The sequence below is a fragment of the Falco punctatus genome, assembly GCF_963210335.1.
Source record: "Falco punctatus genome assembly, chromosome: 3".
NCBI classification, from domain to species: domain Eukaryota; kingdom Metazoa; phylum Chordata; class Aves; order Falconiformes; family Falconidae; genus Falco; species Falco punctatus.
Window position 1 is genome coordinate 15,906,550 of NC_137582.1, and position 15,696 is coordinate 15,922,245.

The 15,696-nt window shown below is 42.4% G+C and overlaps 1 protein-coding gene across 1 annotated transcript in view; it reads left to right on the forward strand.

Annotated features, from left to right (window-relative positions):
• Positions 1 to 15,696, forward strand: part of CYRIB (CYFIP related Rac1 interactor B) — a 78,199-nt gene that overhangs the window by 2,027 nt on the left and 60,476 nt on the right.

Below are 15,696 nucleotides of genomic sequence, written 5' to 3' on the forward strand. Positions count from 1 at the left end.
GCATACTGTAAGTATTCCATTGTGGAAATGGAAGATTTCAGTGGGGGAACAGATAGCATTTTGTCCAAGTCAGACTGTCAGTTTTCTTACTGCATATATTCACTGTCAGAGAGTAGGGGCTGTAGAAAGAAGTGATCCCAGAATCTGTTTTAAAATAATCCTGTCAAGAAGTGCTGTGGTTGTATGAAAGTAAGGAATGAATTTGATCCCATCTGTTATGTGACTTCCATTTGTCTTCAGGTGCTCTAGATTTTCTTCATTATTTGCAGTTTAGCTGAGAGCACCTGAGGTGACAGATTGTTGAAGAGATGTCTTCTGAAATTCTCTGAATCTTCATATTGAAACCGTTCCTGCAGGAACGTCAGTAGACTGTAGAAATATCATGTTAGCCAGTTCTGTTCTTGCATACATAACTGTCTTGTCCCCTTATGTGAGTTTTGTGGGAGTCTTAATGTCTGGATAAAAAGGAAACAATTTTTTATTATGTCTTTCGGTAGTTATACATCTTAGCAGAATAATTAATTTTGAAATTAATTGAATGCAGTAGCTGAACTAGTTTTGGGGCAGTTATGTAGGGAACTTAAGTCTGGTGACAGACAACTTGAATTGTAATGATGCTTATGAGACACTTGGAATTAATACTGTAAAGAGACAGAAGGATGGGGAATATTTATATTGCTAACTACTAAATTGAGTGATACAGTAGCAGAAATTGGCTCTGTCATTTGGAAAAGCATATGTAGGGGCCACTTTGGATTTCTGTAGCTGCTTGGGCATGGCGAACTTAAATGCAGGGTTTTTTTTCCCCTCTCTGTGTATCTAGGAGAATACAGATACACAAACAGCCAGCGGTACCTTTTTTTTTTTTTTTTTTTTTGTTATTGCCTGCCAGCTGGGAGCATAGATGGAACTAATGCATACCCTGTAGTAGAGACAGGCAAAATTAAGGCTTATTTGCAAGAAGTCAGATTTGCTTTTTAAGCATTTAGGTTGGGGTGTGTTTGTTGTTTTTTTGCGTGTTCTTTTTTTTTTAAAGAAATAATGGTGCTAGTATAAATCAAGGTTACCACTTTGCCTGCCCTACCTAAAAGCATGCTCTTAAAATTACACCAAGTTTTAGTCACTGATGTAGATGGGCTTCAGTTGAGAAGAATGACTCTTGTCTGTTAAGGTAATGTTAACTACCCTGAAGGGTATTATAAATCAATTTTATGAGACTTATTCATTGTAAAAGTGTTTGAAAATACATCTTCTAACGCTGAAATGTTTTGAGTGTTGTCAAATTGCATCTCATGGACTATCAGCTGTCAAGCAAATGTGCTGCAGGCGAGGTATGCAGCCCAAGTGAATGTATGTGCTGAATCCACACGAGGTTTGAATGTCAGTGCCAACTCCTGTGCTTAGTACTGTAATGCAGAGGGTCATCATGGTAGTCATTTTGGTCCATCTGAATCCCATCAAGTCTTACCAACATGGCTTCAGAGGTGGGGAGAGCAAGGGGGCTGGGGATACGAAGGAAGCTATGCTTGGGCTGAAAGCAGTGAAATGCTGGGGAACGTGAAGCATTGGCACTGCTCGCTAGCCGTGGCACCTGAAATACATACATCTTTTAGGCAGGATAAGATTTATTTCAGATAATTTTCCAGCTGTAAATGATGGCCAGTTGCATGTACCTTTGGACATCTTTTCTACTCTCATTCGTTTGCATGTATCAAGAGCACTTTCAAGTAAACAGATAGTCCTCCTGCATACTTTGTAAGTCTTCCTTTGATATTATATCTATGGACATGTAAACTTTATGTCTTCCTTTGATATTATATCTATGGACATGTAAACTTTATGTAAGAGTGTTACTATTTTCTTCCTTGTGACTGGAATATTTAACACCTATACCCAGTGTGGAGAAGTCTACTTTTCTCTTTATGTGTATGAAGACAGGAGCTTATTTGATTTTCTTTAATTTCAGGATCTCATATAAATTCACCTCAGTTTCCCCCCTTCTGTGATTCAGCAATGTTCTCTCGAGTGCCACAAATTGGCTGCTGCAGCTGGCAGAGTGTTTCAAACTGTCTAAAATTTGCTGAGAGTAATAGGCTTTCTTATATAGGCGCTGTTTTACATTTGCAATCCCAGTGCTTACTGGAAATATGTGTATTGCAATTATATAAACAGCAGAGCTTAACAGAAACCAACAACAAACAATGAGCAGTTTTAGGATTGACTAGGTAGAGCTGAAAGTATTTTTAGTTACAGCACTTTCTCCTGTGTTCCCCATCTCCTGTGGTTTTAATTGCATTCTTCTTTTTAGAAATGACATTTTGTTGTCTTTGTCACATGAAAGTCTGATGACCAGAGAATACCTTCACTGTGGAAATAGTGAAATTAGTTATAGACAAAGCATATTGAAAGGTGCAAGTAAAGTGGTGCATTCTTTTGCCTTTCATTCATGATAATTTGAATGATCATTTGAGGGGGAGTGTTGATCTGCTGGAGGGCAGGAAGGCTCTGCAGAAGGGTCGGGACAGGCTGGACCGATGGGCTGAGGCCAGTTGTATGGGGTGCAACAAGGCTCAGTGCCGGGTCCTGCACTTGGGTCACACCAGCCCCACACAGCGCTACAGGCTGGGGTCAGAGCGGCTGGGAAGCTGCCTGGGGGTAGAGGACCTTGGGGGTGTTGGTCAGCAGCCGTCTGAACATGAGCCAGCAGTGTGTCCAGGTGGCCAAGAAGGCCATCCTGGCTTGAATCTGAAACAGTGTGGCCAGCAGGACTGGCTACAGACCCCTGTAGCACTGGTGAGGCTGCAGCTCAAATACTGTGTTCGGTTTTGGGCCCCTCACTACAAGAAAAGACACTGAGGTGCTGGAGTGTGTCCAGAGATGGGCAGCGAAGCTGGTGAAGGGTCTGGAGCACAAGGCTTGTGAGGAGCAGCTGAGGGAACTAGAGGGGTTTAGCCTGAAGAGGAGGGAGTTGAAGGGAGATCTTACAGCTCCCTAGAACTCCTGGACAGGAGGCTGTAGGCACGTGGGGGTCAGTCTCTTCTCCCAGATAACAAGCCATAGAACAAGAGGAAACGGCCTCAAGTTACACCAGGGAAGGTATAGATAGGATATTAGGAATTATTTTTTTTCACTTGAAGAGTGGTCGGGCATTGGAACAGACTGCCAGGGGTAGGTGGCGGAATCACAGTCTCTAGAAGCATTTAAAAAATGCATAGATGTGGCACTTAAGAACATGGTTAGAGGTAGACTTGGCAATCCTGGATTAACAGTTGGACTTGATGATTTTAAAGGTCTTTCCCAACCTAAATGATTCTGTGAATTTCAAGGTAGGTTTTAAGTTAGTTGTAGGTGTGAGGTAAAGGCTGACAGTGTTCTGCTGTGTGTGTATGTGGCTTATGAACTTGCATCTGTTAAAACCTTTGTCATCTGGTTATGCTATCATCTTAGTTTACTATTGCTACAGAATGAAGTGGTCTTGGTGAAATGTTTAGTAATTTATTTTTCTTCAACTCTGCAATTGTCAATACTGGCCATAGACTTTTGGTACCAGACATTATTTTTAAGTGTTCTTTAACACTACTTTTTGAACACCTAGAAAAATAATTTTTACATTTCTAGTACCTAGACAAGTATTGGCAAACTTGTATGTGCGTCAGGAAAGATTATTTGCCTTACTTGCACTGACCTGAAGTTGTAGTGTTGCATTTGGGGAATGCTGTGTGACTGACCAAACCCAGCACCTTTTTTCTAATACACAGAACTGTTGTGGGACTGCAGGAAAAAAAGGAGATTAATTGTCTCTGAAACAAAGAGATTGTACTTGCGTACAATCTTCAAGTCTATAAAACTGGTTTACTCTAATAATGTTTATATGGGAGGATTTATTTTTATTCTTTTACTGCAGTGGAAATGCTCTGTGGTTTTTGGTCTTGTTTACTAAGTGTTTGGCCGATTCTCTGGCTTATATCTACAGCACTTGGGATTCACAGGTGGTCCCTGTGCATATAGTATGATTGGGTTTGGGGCAGCTTAGCTTGAGAGGTTGAGTGCATTCGGTTTGGTGTGGCTGTAGCTACGGAAATAGCATGCCTTGCAAAACAGGGCTTCTGTCTGCCACCCACACCAAAACCTAAAGCTTGATCCTGTAGGCAGTTAATAAGTTTGTCTGGAAGGCTGATTCCATCAGCAAATGCTTTACCTGAATCGGTGACCACCAGGCAAAAAAGTGTTATGTCAGTAATCACTTTCTGTATAAGAAAGTGCAGCAGAATGCTGTCCTAGATAAATTTTTAAAAGCACTTTTTACTTCAGACTATGAGACTTAACCATTCCCCAGTAGCAGGAGGCTGTCCTGTGAGCAAATTCTGTTTAACTGGTGTAGTTCAAAAGACTATTAAATTCAGCCATGAGGCAATTCTGTTTCTCCTTCAGTACTAGATTATTAAATTAAATGGAGTGTTAGCGTGAGTAACTTCTTCCTGGTGTACTATACAAGGTAATAGATGAGTTCCTAGCAGCCCTAGTTGTAAATTAGCTGACTGGAAAACCCTGTTTCTGTGACTAGTAGCTCTAGCAGTTTAGTAACTTCGTAAGTTAGATCTAATTCTGTATTCTTCCAGTCAGGTGTGGCACTGGATGGTGGCTGGTTCTCCTTTTTATTACATCAGTCTTGAGGGAACATCCTCACAGGGAAAGCGAATTCTTTTTGTTGGGGACAACAAAGGTGTTTGTTTTGGCTTCTGATGTACAAATCAGTTTGACCTTTCTACTGCAAAAAGAAAAAAAGGTGGTGGTTTTCTGTATTCTAGCATTGCTAGTCAGAGGAAAATAAAAAGCTGTAAGAATTAATTTTGTTAAAAACAAAACCTTCCTTTTTAGTGTCCCTGAAAGTGAAACTTCTCAGACAAAATGCATTCTGGGCATGAAAAGCCAGTTAATTTCTATTTGTTATATTTGCACCTTTTATGTGCTGAGACATATGGTTATTTGAAACTGTTCCTTCTTAATGTGGAAGTGAAATATGTAACCACTAGACTTCATAAGGCTTCATCTCAAAGATAAAATTGCTGACCTTTTATACAAATGAAGATCATACAGACAAGGCAGTGTGTTATGTAAGGATTACTTATGGATAGTAGTTAATTAATTAAGAGTTTGGACTTTTTGCTTGTGTGTAGAACCTTATGTGGGGAGATGTGAATTTGTCAGCTGAACAGGCAGTTGAATTCTAATAGTAGTTTCCAAATTTTTTGCTTTGGGTAACTACTTGTAGATTACTTGCTGCTTGTTACCACGTGCAATTGGCTAAAGTCATATTCTCCCAGATACTAAAGTAGTACTTAAATGCTTTAACTGTTCTTACCTTTGCATCTCAGAGTTCAGAGCTAAATTAATTTCTTAGAAGTAGTAACAGAATAACATGACCTAGTTGGTATCTCCTAACTCGAAGTTCAGAGGATGACCTTATAAGAGCTTTCAACTAGCCGAACAAAATCCAGGTTGTTTTCTTGCCTTTTCTGAAGTTCCTGGTTTTAGCAGCATTCAAACTTGTTATGGAGAAACTATCCATTTTTCTATAACTATGACTTCTTAATAAACATGGTGTAGAATCATGTCCTGGTGAGGAACTTACTGTAGGTGGGACTGACAGTAAAGGCAATGTAGGATACTATTGATTAAGACCTAATACTTGGAGCAAATAATGTTATATAATATTGCTGTTGTGTCAGGTTTTCAAAGGAATTTCAGTCAAACTACTTAAAAGTAGCTGCCGAAAGTGAGGCTGGGGAACACAGTGTAGTCTTAAAATTTTGACAGCTCTTCAAATAGCTTTAGTGTGGCTCAGCTTTACAGCGGAGGTTATTGCAGGGCTTGTGCCTCTTGCTTTGCTTCTCTCCCTGTCCCTAGTCCAGAGTGGGCCTCAGTTTGACCCCATTACAGTCCCTTGAAAACTCATGCTCTAATAAACATGTATCCAGCTGGGCAGCATGGGAAAAGAAACAGGTTTGGATGGAGAGGACAGCTGAGATGAGGAGTGATGGCAATTAACTAGGAGGAAGGTCAGCTTGCTTTGAGTTGAAAGCAGGAAATAATATTAATTAGAATTTGAGTTGGGGATAAGTTGTTATAAAAGTAGTGGAGAGGCTGGGCTGGAAGCTTGTTGACTGTGTGGAGAGTATCAGTCAGGTACCAAGGGACGGTGTGGAAATGATGCTACCTCATGCCCGGCATCTTGGGGACATTAAGGGAAATGGGGACTTGCTGAACAAAGAAAATACATGGAAGAGAGCTGCTGGGGAGAAGGCTGGACAGAGTAAGTCAGAGTAGAAGCTGGGATTTTATAAAGAAGGCAGATGGGTCTGTTGGACAAGGAACTTAGGATGGTAGAATCAGAAAAACTGTAAGGAAGGGGCTACAATGAAACCTAACATACAGAGTTTTGGTCCATTGCCATTAGTAGTCATCATGTCTTCACCATCGTAGCTTGACATATATCAAAGTGGTAGAAATTGGTGTCATAAGCAAATGGTTCTGATTCTGGTGATGTGTCGTATAACTACAAGGATAGATTGTTCGGCTGATCTCCTAGTTGAGAGTTTATACTTGGTCTTTTCTGTTAGGCTGTGAAGCAGGACTCAAAAGTAAAGAAACTGCAGAAAGAAAGCACCCTTGAACACCTAATTGTGTGCCATTTCTTCCATTAGGAACCTTGCTTTATCCCAAAGGTGGAGTGGCTGCTGCTAGTTTAGTGAACAAGTGCTGAATAGTTTGTCTTCCTTGCTTAATATTGTGTCATGCTCTTGCTAGATTGTTCCAGAGATGCAATTAACTTCCTCTTGGATAGTCTGGTACTGCTTTCTGTACAGTTTTTATTATCAGAATGGTCTAGTGAGATGAGGAAGTGGTTTGCTTCCTATTCTACACATGAGAGGCAAAAGCACGAAGAAGAGAAGTTAGGCCAGTTTTGCATGGGTTAGAAATTACTGGAAACTGAGTCTTTTTAGGCTAGTTTACATATTGCAGCCACATCCCCATTGAACTTGCTGCTTTTCTCTTGCTATGATTCCATTTTAACACTATATTCTAACTTCACAGTTGTTTCTTGTGTTCATTTTTAGTCTCTTTGGACATGTAGCTCCCATAAGTGAATTGGAGAATGTGGCAATGCTCAAGGTCAATCTGTTTATCGCAGCAGCAGAATGTGGCCATTTCATTTTGTCAAAAAGGCAAAGTTATTTCTAGGTTGTTCTTGTGTAAATATGTCGCTTGTTCAGAGAAATGAAGGATTAATTCTGGCATTGTGTGACTCTCAAGAACTCATACTCTGGTATTAGTAATTCCCACAAACTTTTCGTATTGATGCAGATTGATGCATTCCTTAGCTGGACTGCATTCACACAGCTTTGAGGCCAGACTTAAAGGGCCAAACTGCCACATGTTATAAAATGGCACTGGTTTTGGTATGTAAATGTTATGAGAAAGTCAAAGTGGGGCTGCAGCTTTATTAACAGAATTGTGAGCAATGAATTCATTTCTCTCCTTCATGGTGAAGGAAGAAAAAATGAGCTCATTCCTATTTCAGCTGGGTGTCTCTCAATTGTTCCTGTTGCTTAGATGTTTAATTTGACAGATAGTTCTGTTCTGCTGTGGCCACTGGAAGGGAGAGGAACCGTAAGCTCGTTCTGTTTTGTAAAGCCTTGTGGCATCCCAAGTTTCTCTTTGAGACAAACTGTATCAACCAGTGTAAGAGGTATAAAACTGCTATTTCTTCTGTCATTAGAAGGAAGGGAAAAAGCCTTTGCTACCCTGATGGGTTGGGTTTTTTTTTTTTGTTTGTTTTGAATCCTCTTACTAGCTTGTCACTCTAAAGTTTTTCTTGGGAGCTTCTTTTTTAAGGGAAATACTATGAATGAGGCTTATGCTGGTTAGAAAACAGTATAAAAAAAGAAAAAAAAGTGTTTACTCCTGGGTAAAGAAAAGAACAGCAGCCTCCACTGATGGAGCTGTGGTTTTTTGCCTTTTCTTGCCAGGCCTACTATGTTGGCTTATGTTCAGTTAATATTTGGCTGATCAGCTTTGCAGCTAGCAGGACTTCAGGAACACTTTTGCTGTGGATTAAATTTGGTGGAAACTTATTTTCTCTTGAAAGGTTTGCATTTGTTGATAGCAAATCTCTTTTCGGGTCTTAAGGTAGAGATGTTTCCCCCTTGTTTGGGAGGGGAATGATCACAGGAGTGCTTTTGATCTGAAAAGTCAATCAGTACTCTGGGTTTCTAGTTCTAGCACAGCTGGCTTCTGATGTGATACTGGGTATGTGACAAACATTGGTGTTCAAACCTGAGGTACTTTTACGTGGAAAAGGACACACAGACTTCAAACAATGAGAGCCTCAGGTGCTGTTTTCTGGCCTTATGTAGGCTTTTTGTGTATTTAGTTATGTGATCTGTCAGCTCTGCCCACCTCTACCTCTGTGGGTGGATATAAGCAATTCAAGTATCTTCAGTTCAAGTAAGAATTATAGTGACACTTCATAAAAGAACATGAAGTGCAACATGCTGAAGCATAGCTATGTGTGGGTGAGTCAGGAGAGAGCTGTGAGTAGCAGCGCTAAAAAAAAAAAAGGAAGTACAGTCATAATAAGACTTTATTTAAAAAGGAAAAAACAACAAAACCCCGCCACAGAAAAACCCCAACAATCCAACAGCCATCTGTCCCCAGAGGATGGGAATGCAATAAGGTGATGTAGTTTGCATCTTATAGTTACTCTCTATGTGTATAGATTTTCACATGCATATGTGTGTATATATCTATAAAAACACGTGTGCACCTATTTATTTGCATGTGCATCCACACACTGTTAAGTATAGTTAGCTAGATTATATCTCAATACAGTACTCAAGTAGGGCAGTTTGTATCCCAAGCAAATTTGAGCTGATGTAGAACCCACATGCATTTTTAAGAAACTATTTTAATTGCTAGCCAAAATACTTAAGTGATTTTCAAGCCTCTGTTATGGTATACCAGTGATACAGGCTTTGCTTATGCTTTTGTTCTATCTGTTGAGGGCAGATCCTCCCTGCCAGGGGACAAGCATGCATGCACTCACTCATCAGGGCACACTGTGTGCTGCTAACAGTTGTCAGGAAATAAAAAAATACCAAGAACAATATAGTTCAGTTTTTACAATGTGTTGGCTTTACAGCACTGCCGGAATGATTCAGTGCTGCTTAATTTTGTGTTGTTGATGTATATATGCAGTAGCTGCAGAAAAAGGACTAAAAATCACTTACTAACTTCAAGTAATTTGTGTTTAGCTTCCACAGTTACATAACTTTAACTTCCTCAGAATGTGTCATCTTCGGTTTTAGTATTTTTGCATGTTAAAAATAATAATTGAAATCCAAATGCTTTACTTAAAATAAAAAGCACAATTGTTTGCACTTAGAATTGGTCTATTTCCTGATTCTGGATCAAAATATTAGAAAAAATGTATTTACTTTAGTCCTGACAAAATGCTGTACTTGGCAAAAGGATTGGATGTTTCATTTTTATCTTGTGTTGTAAACAAACACAGATTTGATTTAGCAGTTCAAGATACTTAATAACATAATGATAAGAAAAATAAGCTATTTTATGTTGGTACTTAAGTGTATGTTTTGTCAAGGACAGTGTTCAGTCTTAATTTCAGCTAGTGTTACAACTCATCTTTGGAAGTCCAGAGAAAAGAAAAAAAAAATTGAAGATGGTGAGTGAAGAAAGCCTTGTTAGATACATCTGAATAGTCATCTTAGTATTTCATAAAAATATATATATTATAAATAACCTAATTATTTAAAGTACTTGTGCTCTTACATAGTTTTATGCTTGATTTAAAGGTGGTTTAGTTAAGTTATTCTTTTCCCCCCCTTGCCTTAGGGGAGGTCCCAGAGTGCAGATTTCTACACTTCATCTGCTGCCCTTCACTGAAAGAGGGCACCTCATAAAAGTTTGCTTTTTTTCCTCTCATCAACTGGTTATTGTGTGTAACATCATCTCTTCCTTACTACTGTCAGCTGTGCTCTGCTTCATGAATTGCTGAGACTGCCATTACAGGGTAGGCTTGCGACGGAAATGCAAAGGCTGCGTCCTGCCTGTGAACATGGTAGTAGAAGTAATGGGAAGGTAGGGTTGATGCTCTTGTTTTACAGCTGCTCAGCTAGTTTCACTGTTACTGCTCTGTCCTTTCTAATCCTATTTTATTTGACATTTGTGTAGAAAGCTCTTGCTCATACTTCAGGAAATATCTGACATAGATAACATTCTTTGTGTTTTCTTTTGCTTTTAACAACCGTACTTTTCGCTGCTTTATTCTCCCCTGAATACTGGTAAAAGAACAATGTTTAGAGTAGCTGCTACTAGTAGCATGTAATTCAGTAGTACAATAGCTCTGTTTGTTATCCTAAATGCTTCAGTCATTTAGCATCATCAATACATGTAATCATCTCTACAAAGTTGAGGGTAGATCTGCCTGAAAAGGAAATTGCTTGCTTGAATTTTGTCTTTGAACTTTACTTTTTTATATACCCTCCAACCCTACTCCAGACTGATCAGGTTCAGGGATCCTGGAAGCACACTTGTTGGGATCTGTTTTTCAGCTCTGAAGGTAGGGCCAGTCATACCAGAAGTCCTGTTGGGTTTTGTTTGAACTGTGCTTTGGAGTTGGGGTGGCTTGTTGGGCAGCACATGGCTTTTTTTTTATTTCTCCCTTTATGCTGTGGTTCTCAAGGTTTCGCAGTACTTGTAATTGGGGCACTCTGTGTGCTTGTTGTAGTATCTGGTTTTCTGACAGATACTCCCCTTGGGTCTGAGTAAAGTTTACACTGCAAAAGAAAACTTATCTTTGTGAAGAGCTATGAGCACTACTCTTACCCTTTCCAAACCAGCGCTTCCAGAAAAAAAGGATCAAATTCTTACTTTTGCAGTGAAACTGATCGTCAAGGTCCATACTTCAAGCTTTTCTAGTATCATTTGAGCAGAAGTAGTAAATTCAGCATCTCCTATTATTTTTTTTGTTGTTGACTGGGATAAGTAGTGTTTATCATAGGCAGCAGATAATACCTGTTGAAAGACGCAACTCTCCTTTGTCAGCGTCTGTTATTGCCTGAGACTTTATCATGGCGTACATTTCTTAGTTATATGGGAAATCTGGCTGGGCTTATGTTGTTTGACTTGAACAAGTTTGAAAAAGGTGATCTTTTCTTAGACAGATGGGGTCCCCATTTCCCCCCTCCAGATTTTGTAGGTTATGAAAAGAAAACCTTTTGGGGAAGTGTCTCTGACACAGTAGCCATGTCCTCAGCCCAGAAACTTACAGATTAGTTCCTCTGTAGCACCTGTGCCAAACAGTTGATTCTGTACCTTGTAAAATAGCACTGATTTAATCTTTAAATAGAAATGGTATAGTCATGGTTTTAAAATATGCTGTGTTGTTCTAATAGCTAGCTAGTCTTCAAAGTAATTATTTTGGAAAACATTTCTGAAAGCTACAGCCCCGGAACTGTCCCATGCTTAATGAGACTTGCACATTTTACAGTTGACTTCCGTGTATTAGTTTTATCTAACCTGTGTTTATAGAAAACTACAGTAAATACCAGGATTGAAACAGTACATATATTTATAATATATATTATTTTTATATATATATTTTTAGCCTATCCAGAGCAGAAGGGATGGAAATGTGTTGTCTAGTCTACTTGCCTGGTAACAAGGGATCAGTTCTGTCAAACTATCATATTTGTAAGAAAATTACTACATTTGCATTTGCCTTATTGCTCAGCTTCTGACTCACTGGAAGGCATGGATAGTAATGAATAATCTAATGTGTAGTACGTATAAGCGTAACTATTTATAATATCTCAATATAGAATATGTATTTAAACAGATAATATTAAATATTATGTGATATGTGAGTAACTGTTTCAGAATCTGCTAGATGGTGTGTGCAGTTGAAAGTTGCACTGACAAAACTAACCATACCAGCAGACCTGGGGTGTTACTTCATTGGCTTTGTTGACTGAGTGCTCTAATCCCAATTGCTTGATTGTTCTGATATACAAGTGTGTAATGTAGATAGATGATTTAAAGAGGTCCGTCCATTTCAGTGTGATGAACTGTAGTAGTACGTTACACAAATAGAAGTAGCTATCTAAAGCTTGAACTTGAGTTTTGCTTGCTCTGTCCTGTGTACTGGTTGGGCTGTGCAAAACAGACTTGGGAAGCTGGTATAGATTTCAAACCAACAACTTGTGAGGTTATAGTAGTTCTAACCAGGGAACTTACCCACATTAATCTGGTGGTGTTCATATTGGTACAATACAAGAAATACAGCAAGAACTGTCTCTTCTGGCAGTCATGGCTTAAAATATAATAGCATAAAAGCTTTATTTGAAGTTCTAGAGAGACCAAAGGAAACAAATACAGATATCAATTTTATACTGAAGTTGCTCTTTGTCTTTGAAGGTAGTTGAACTTTCTGCTTTATCCCATATGTGAGGGTGGTGTGTGTGTGTGGTGGTGTTTGGGGTTTTTTTTCCTTTTTTTTTTAATACAGTAAATTAGAGGGATTTGTTTGCACTAATTCAGTCTTCATAAATGCTAAAGCCTTTCATTTATCTCTGAAATCCTTTGTCAAAGTTGTTTGGCTGTGGGTAGCAATAGATTTTGCTTCTAACAGGAAAAAAGTTGTGCAGTTCTCTTGTCTGTGTCGCTGCAGAAAGAGAGCCAAAGAATTGAACTGTGGCCTGTGTCAGTGCCGCATGTTCTCTTGAACACGAGGCTTTCCATTAAAGATTCTTCTTCTTCTTCTAATGTGTCTGGTTACCTTTCTGAAAGGTGACTCAACCTTGCAGAAGGAAGGAGAAATGAAATATAGGTTGTTCTCCTGTTCTGAACTTAGAGCAAACCTTTGCAGAGGGCTCACATTGTTACTAAATCAATGCAGAACTGCTGTGCTGCGCATGGAAAATAGGGAAAGTGTAGTTGTGTGAGTGTTCTTGGCTTTATGAAAATACATTGTGGTTAATGACATCTTGCATGTAAGTTGGAGGAAAAAAGGCCAAAAAAAAAAACAAACAACCCCAAAAGGTAACCTGCCCCTAATTTAAATAATTTCAGTGCAAAGGAGTGTGAAGTCCAGTTCTCCCCCCACACCACCATCCCCTGACCTTTCTTGGGCTGTGGGAACAGAATGCTGTGTATCCTTGTTGGTATGAGATGGGAGTTGGGTGGAATCAGGGTTGTTGACACTGATGTGCAAACAAGTGGGATGTGGACAGGAGGCAGTCATGCTGCTAGTCCTCCATTTTTATAGATACTTGAACACCTTTGTCATTTTTAGGTCTGACTGTGGTGATTCCTGTTACCTGTTGATCCAAAACGAATTTGTGCTCAGTACAAGTTTAGAAGCCAGAGTGGCAAGCATCAGTGTTAAACCTCTTGGTTTATGGTAGACTTTTTTTGTCTCTAAAAATGTTGTGCTAGTTAAGGAATAGAAGATGAAGCAGCCAAACACTTTTGTCTTGCTAGTCAATTTATTATATAATTAGTGCTGAAGGGGTTTTCTGTAGTGATACCTTCAAGGTACTACTTCAAGGGTGGGCTGGGTAAGGGCCACATGAAAAAATAAGAGCAAAGCTGTTGTGAATGCTATTAAACACCCCGCACCCCCTCCTCACCCCCAAGTACACCACCACTTCCTACCCCCCTCCTACTCCCCTCTCCGATCCCTGCTGTGGGTTTAATTTACCATCCCACCCCAGTGCTGACCCCACAAGCCCTGCGCTTCCTGGATGGGCTTGGAAGGGCGCTTTTGCACTTTTGCCCCAGCTTTCCTGGCCTGCCAGGCTGGGGCAGTGGCACGCCTGGCCCCACATCCCGCAACATCCTGAGCTGCTGTCACGATGGTCTTGAATTGCTGTGGGCTCGGGATGGTGGTGGTGGTCTCAGGGACGCTGTGGTCTGGGCTGAGCATCTCCGCGGGCATTGAGAGTGAGCTGATGGCGAAGCGGTAGATGGCTCTGCCGGTGTCACCATCGTCCCCATACACAGGGATGCTGCTGGGCTCCTCCTGGCTGACCAAGGAGCAGTTCTGCATCATCTCCTGGAGCAGCAGAAGATCATCTGCTGGGCCCCCGATGGCTTGGTGGTGGTGGGCAGCAGCGTGGCTGAAGGTGTTGGTGCCTGGGAGGGTGTTGGTGCCCAGGGCTGCCCCCACGGGGGTGGCCGTGCCGGAGAGGCTGAGCTGTGCCAACTGCTTCTCCATGTCCTGGTACTGAGGAAGGCACGGCAGCAGCACTGAGGGGGCTGAGGCCACAGCTCTCCCCTGGAGGCTGAAAGGCGCACAGTGTTGTGGTTGGCCCTGGGGGGTCCCAGGGGCTGCCCAGGCTGGGGGTGTCCCGCAGCCCAGGGGGCCCCGCAGGGCAGTGCCCAGCGGAGACCCAGCGCGATGGCTCAGTGTGGAGGTGGCTGGTGGAGGCAGGTTGGTGTCCGTCCACTGGGTACAGAAGACTTGAGGGTCAAAAAAGCAGCCACATGGAGCCATCAGCAGACCTGTGTGGGCGAGTGAGAAGCGTGCTGGGCTGGGGGACTCTCCGGGGCACCTGCCGAGCCAGCCCCGCTCACTGACATGCCCGGGTCTGTACCAGGCACGTGAGGAGCTTGTGGCCAGCATACCCCCATGGGGTGAGCCACCGTGCTGGTGGGACAGGGTTGCAGGCTGGGGAGGAAACTGGCTTATGGGAGAGATGGCTTCAGGAGACATGTCCCCAGGTATCTGGGAAATTCTCTGTAAATTGTGTTTACTGGGCCACGCAGTACCCAGGTGAGGCAGGGGCATTCACACAGGATTGCTGAACCCTCGTGCCAAAAATGCTGTGTGGCCGGGGGTGCCGTGCCCACTGCAGGTGGCCGCAGTGCCAGCGCTGCGGTGGGCGCACGGGCTGTGGGGATGGGCTGCCCCCGCCTGCACGGGCGGCACAGTTTGGCTGAGCCTCAAGAGAGATGAGCGAGCCCTGGTGGTCACCTCCACTCACCCCCAAGAATGTCCCCAGGCCACAGGGGTCAGGGTTGGTCCCTACCTTGCGGGTAGACGGTTTTGGAGTGGCCCGGAGGCTGACGCGGCTGGGGCGTGGGGGAAGCCCCGGGGCTTCGCAGTGAGAGCTTCAGCGGTGGCAGCGCCATGGCCCGTTGCGCCGGCGGGGTGCGAAGGGCTCTGGGGCTGCCGGTTGTGGAACGTTGGGGCGTGCTGCGTTCCGCTCCGCCCCCAGCGGCCTCCGCGGGGCGCTCTGGGAAGGCAACGGCTTAAGCGGGGCTGGGCTGCCCGCGGCCCCCGCTGCAGGCGGCTGTGGGGCGCTGTGCCTGCAAATGCCTTTGCTAGAAGGAAGCCTTGGTCAGTCACCAGAGCTACGATACGATGTCATTGGTGGTCGTGAGACTTCGTGATATGAATCGCAGGAGCGGAGTGCTGGGGTGGAGGGTGACAGACTGCTCTGAGGGGTAGGCAGGGCAGGCGCGGTGGGAGATACTGCACTGTCCGTAAGGGAGAGGTTTGGTTGTACAGCCCTTTACAGTTAGCGTTGATGTGGTTTAGTCTCTGGATGAGGATTAGGGGGATGGAAAACAAAAGATGTTGTAGTGGATGTCTACCGCCGATCGCCCAGA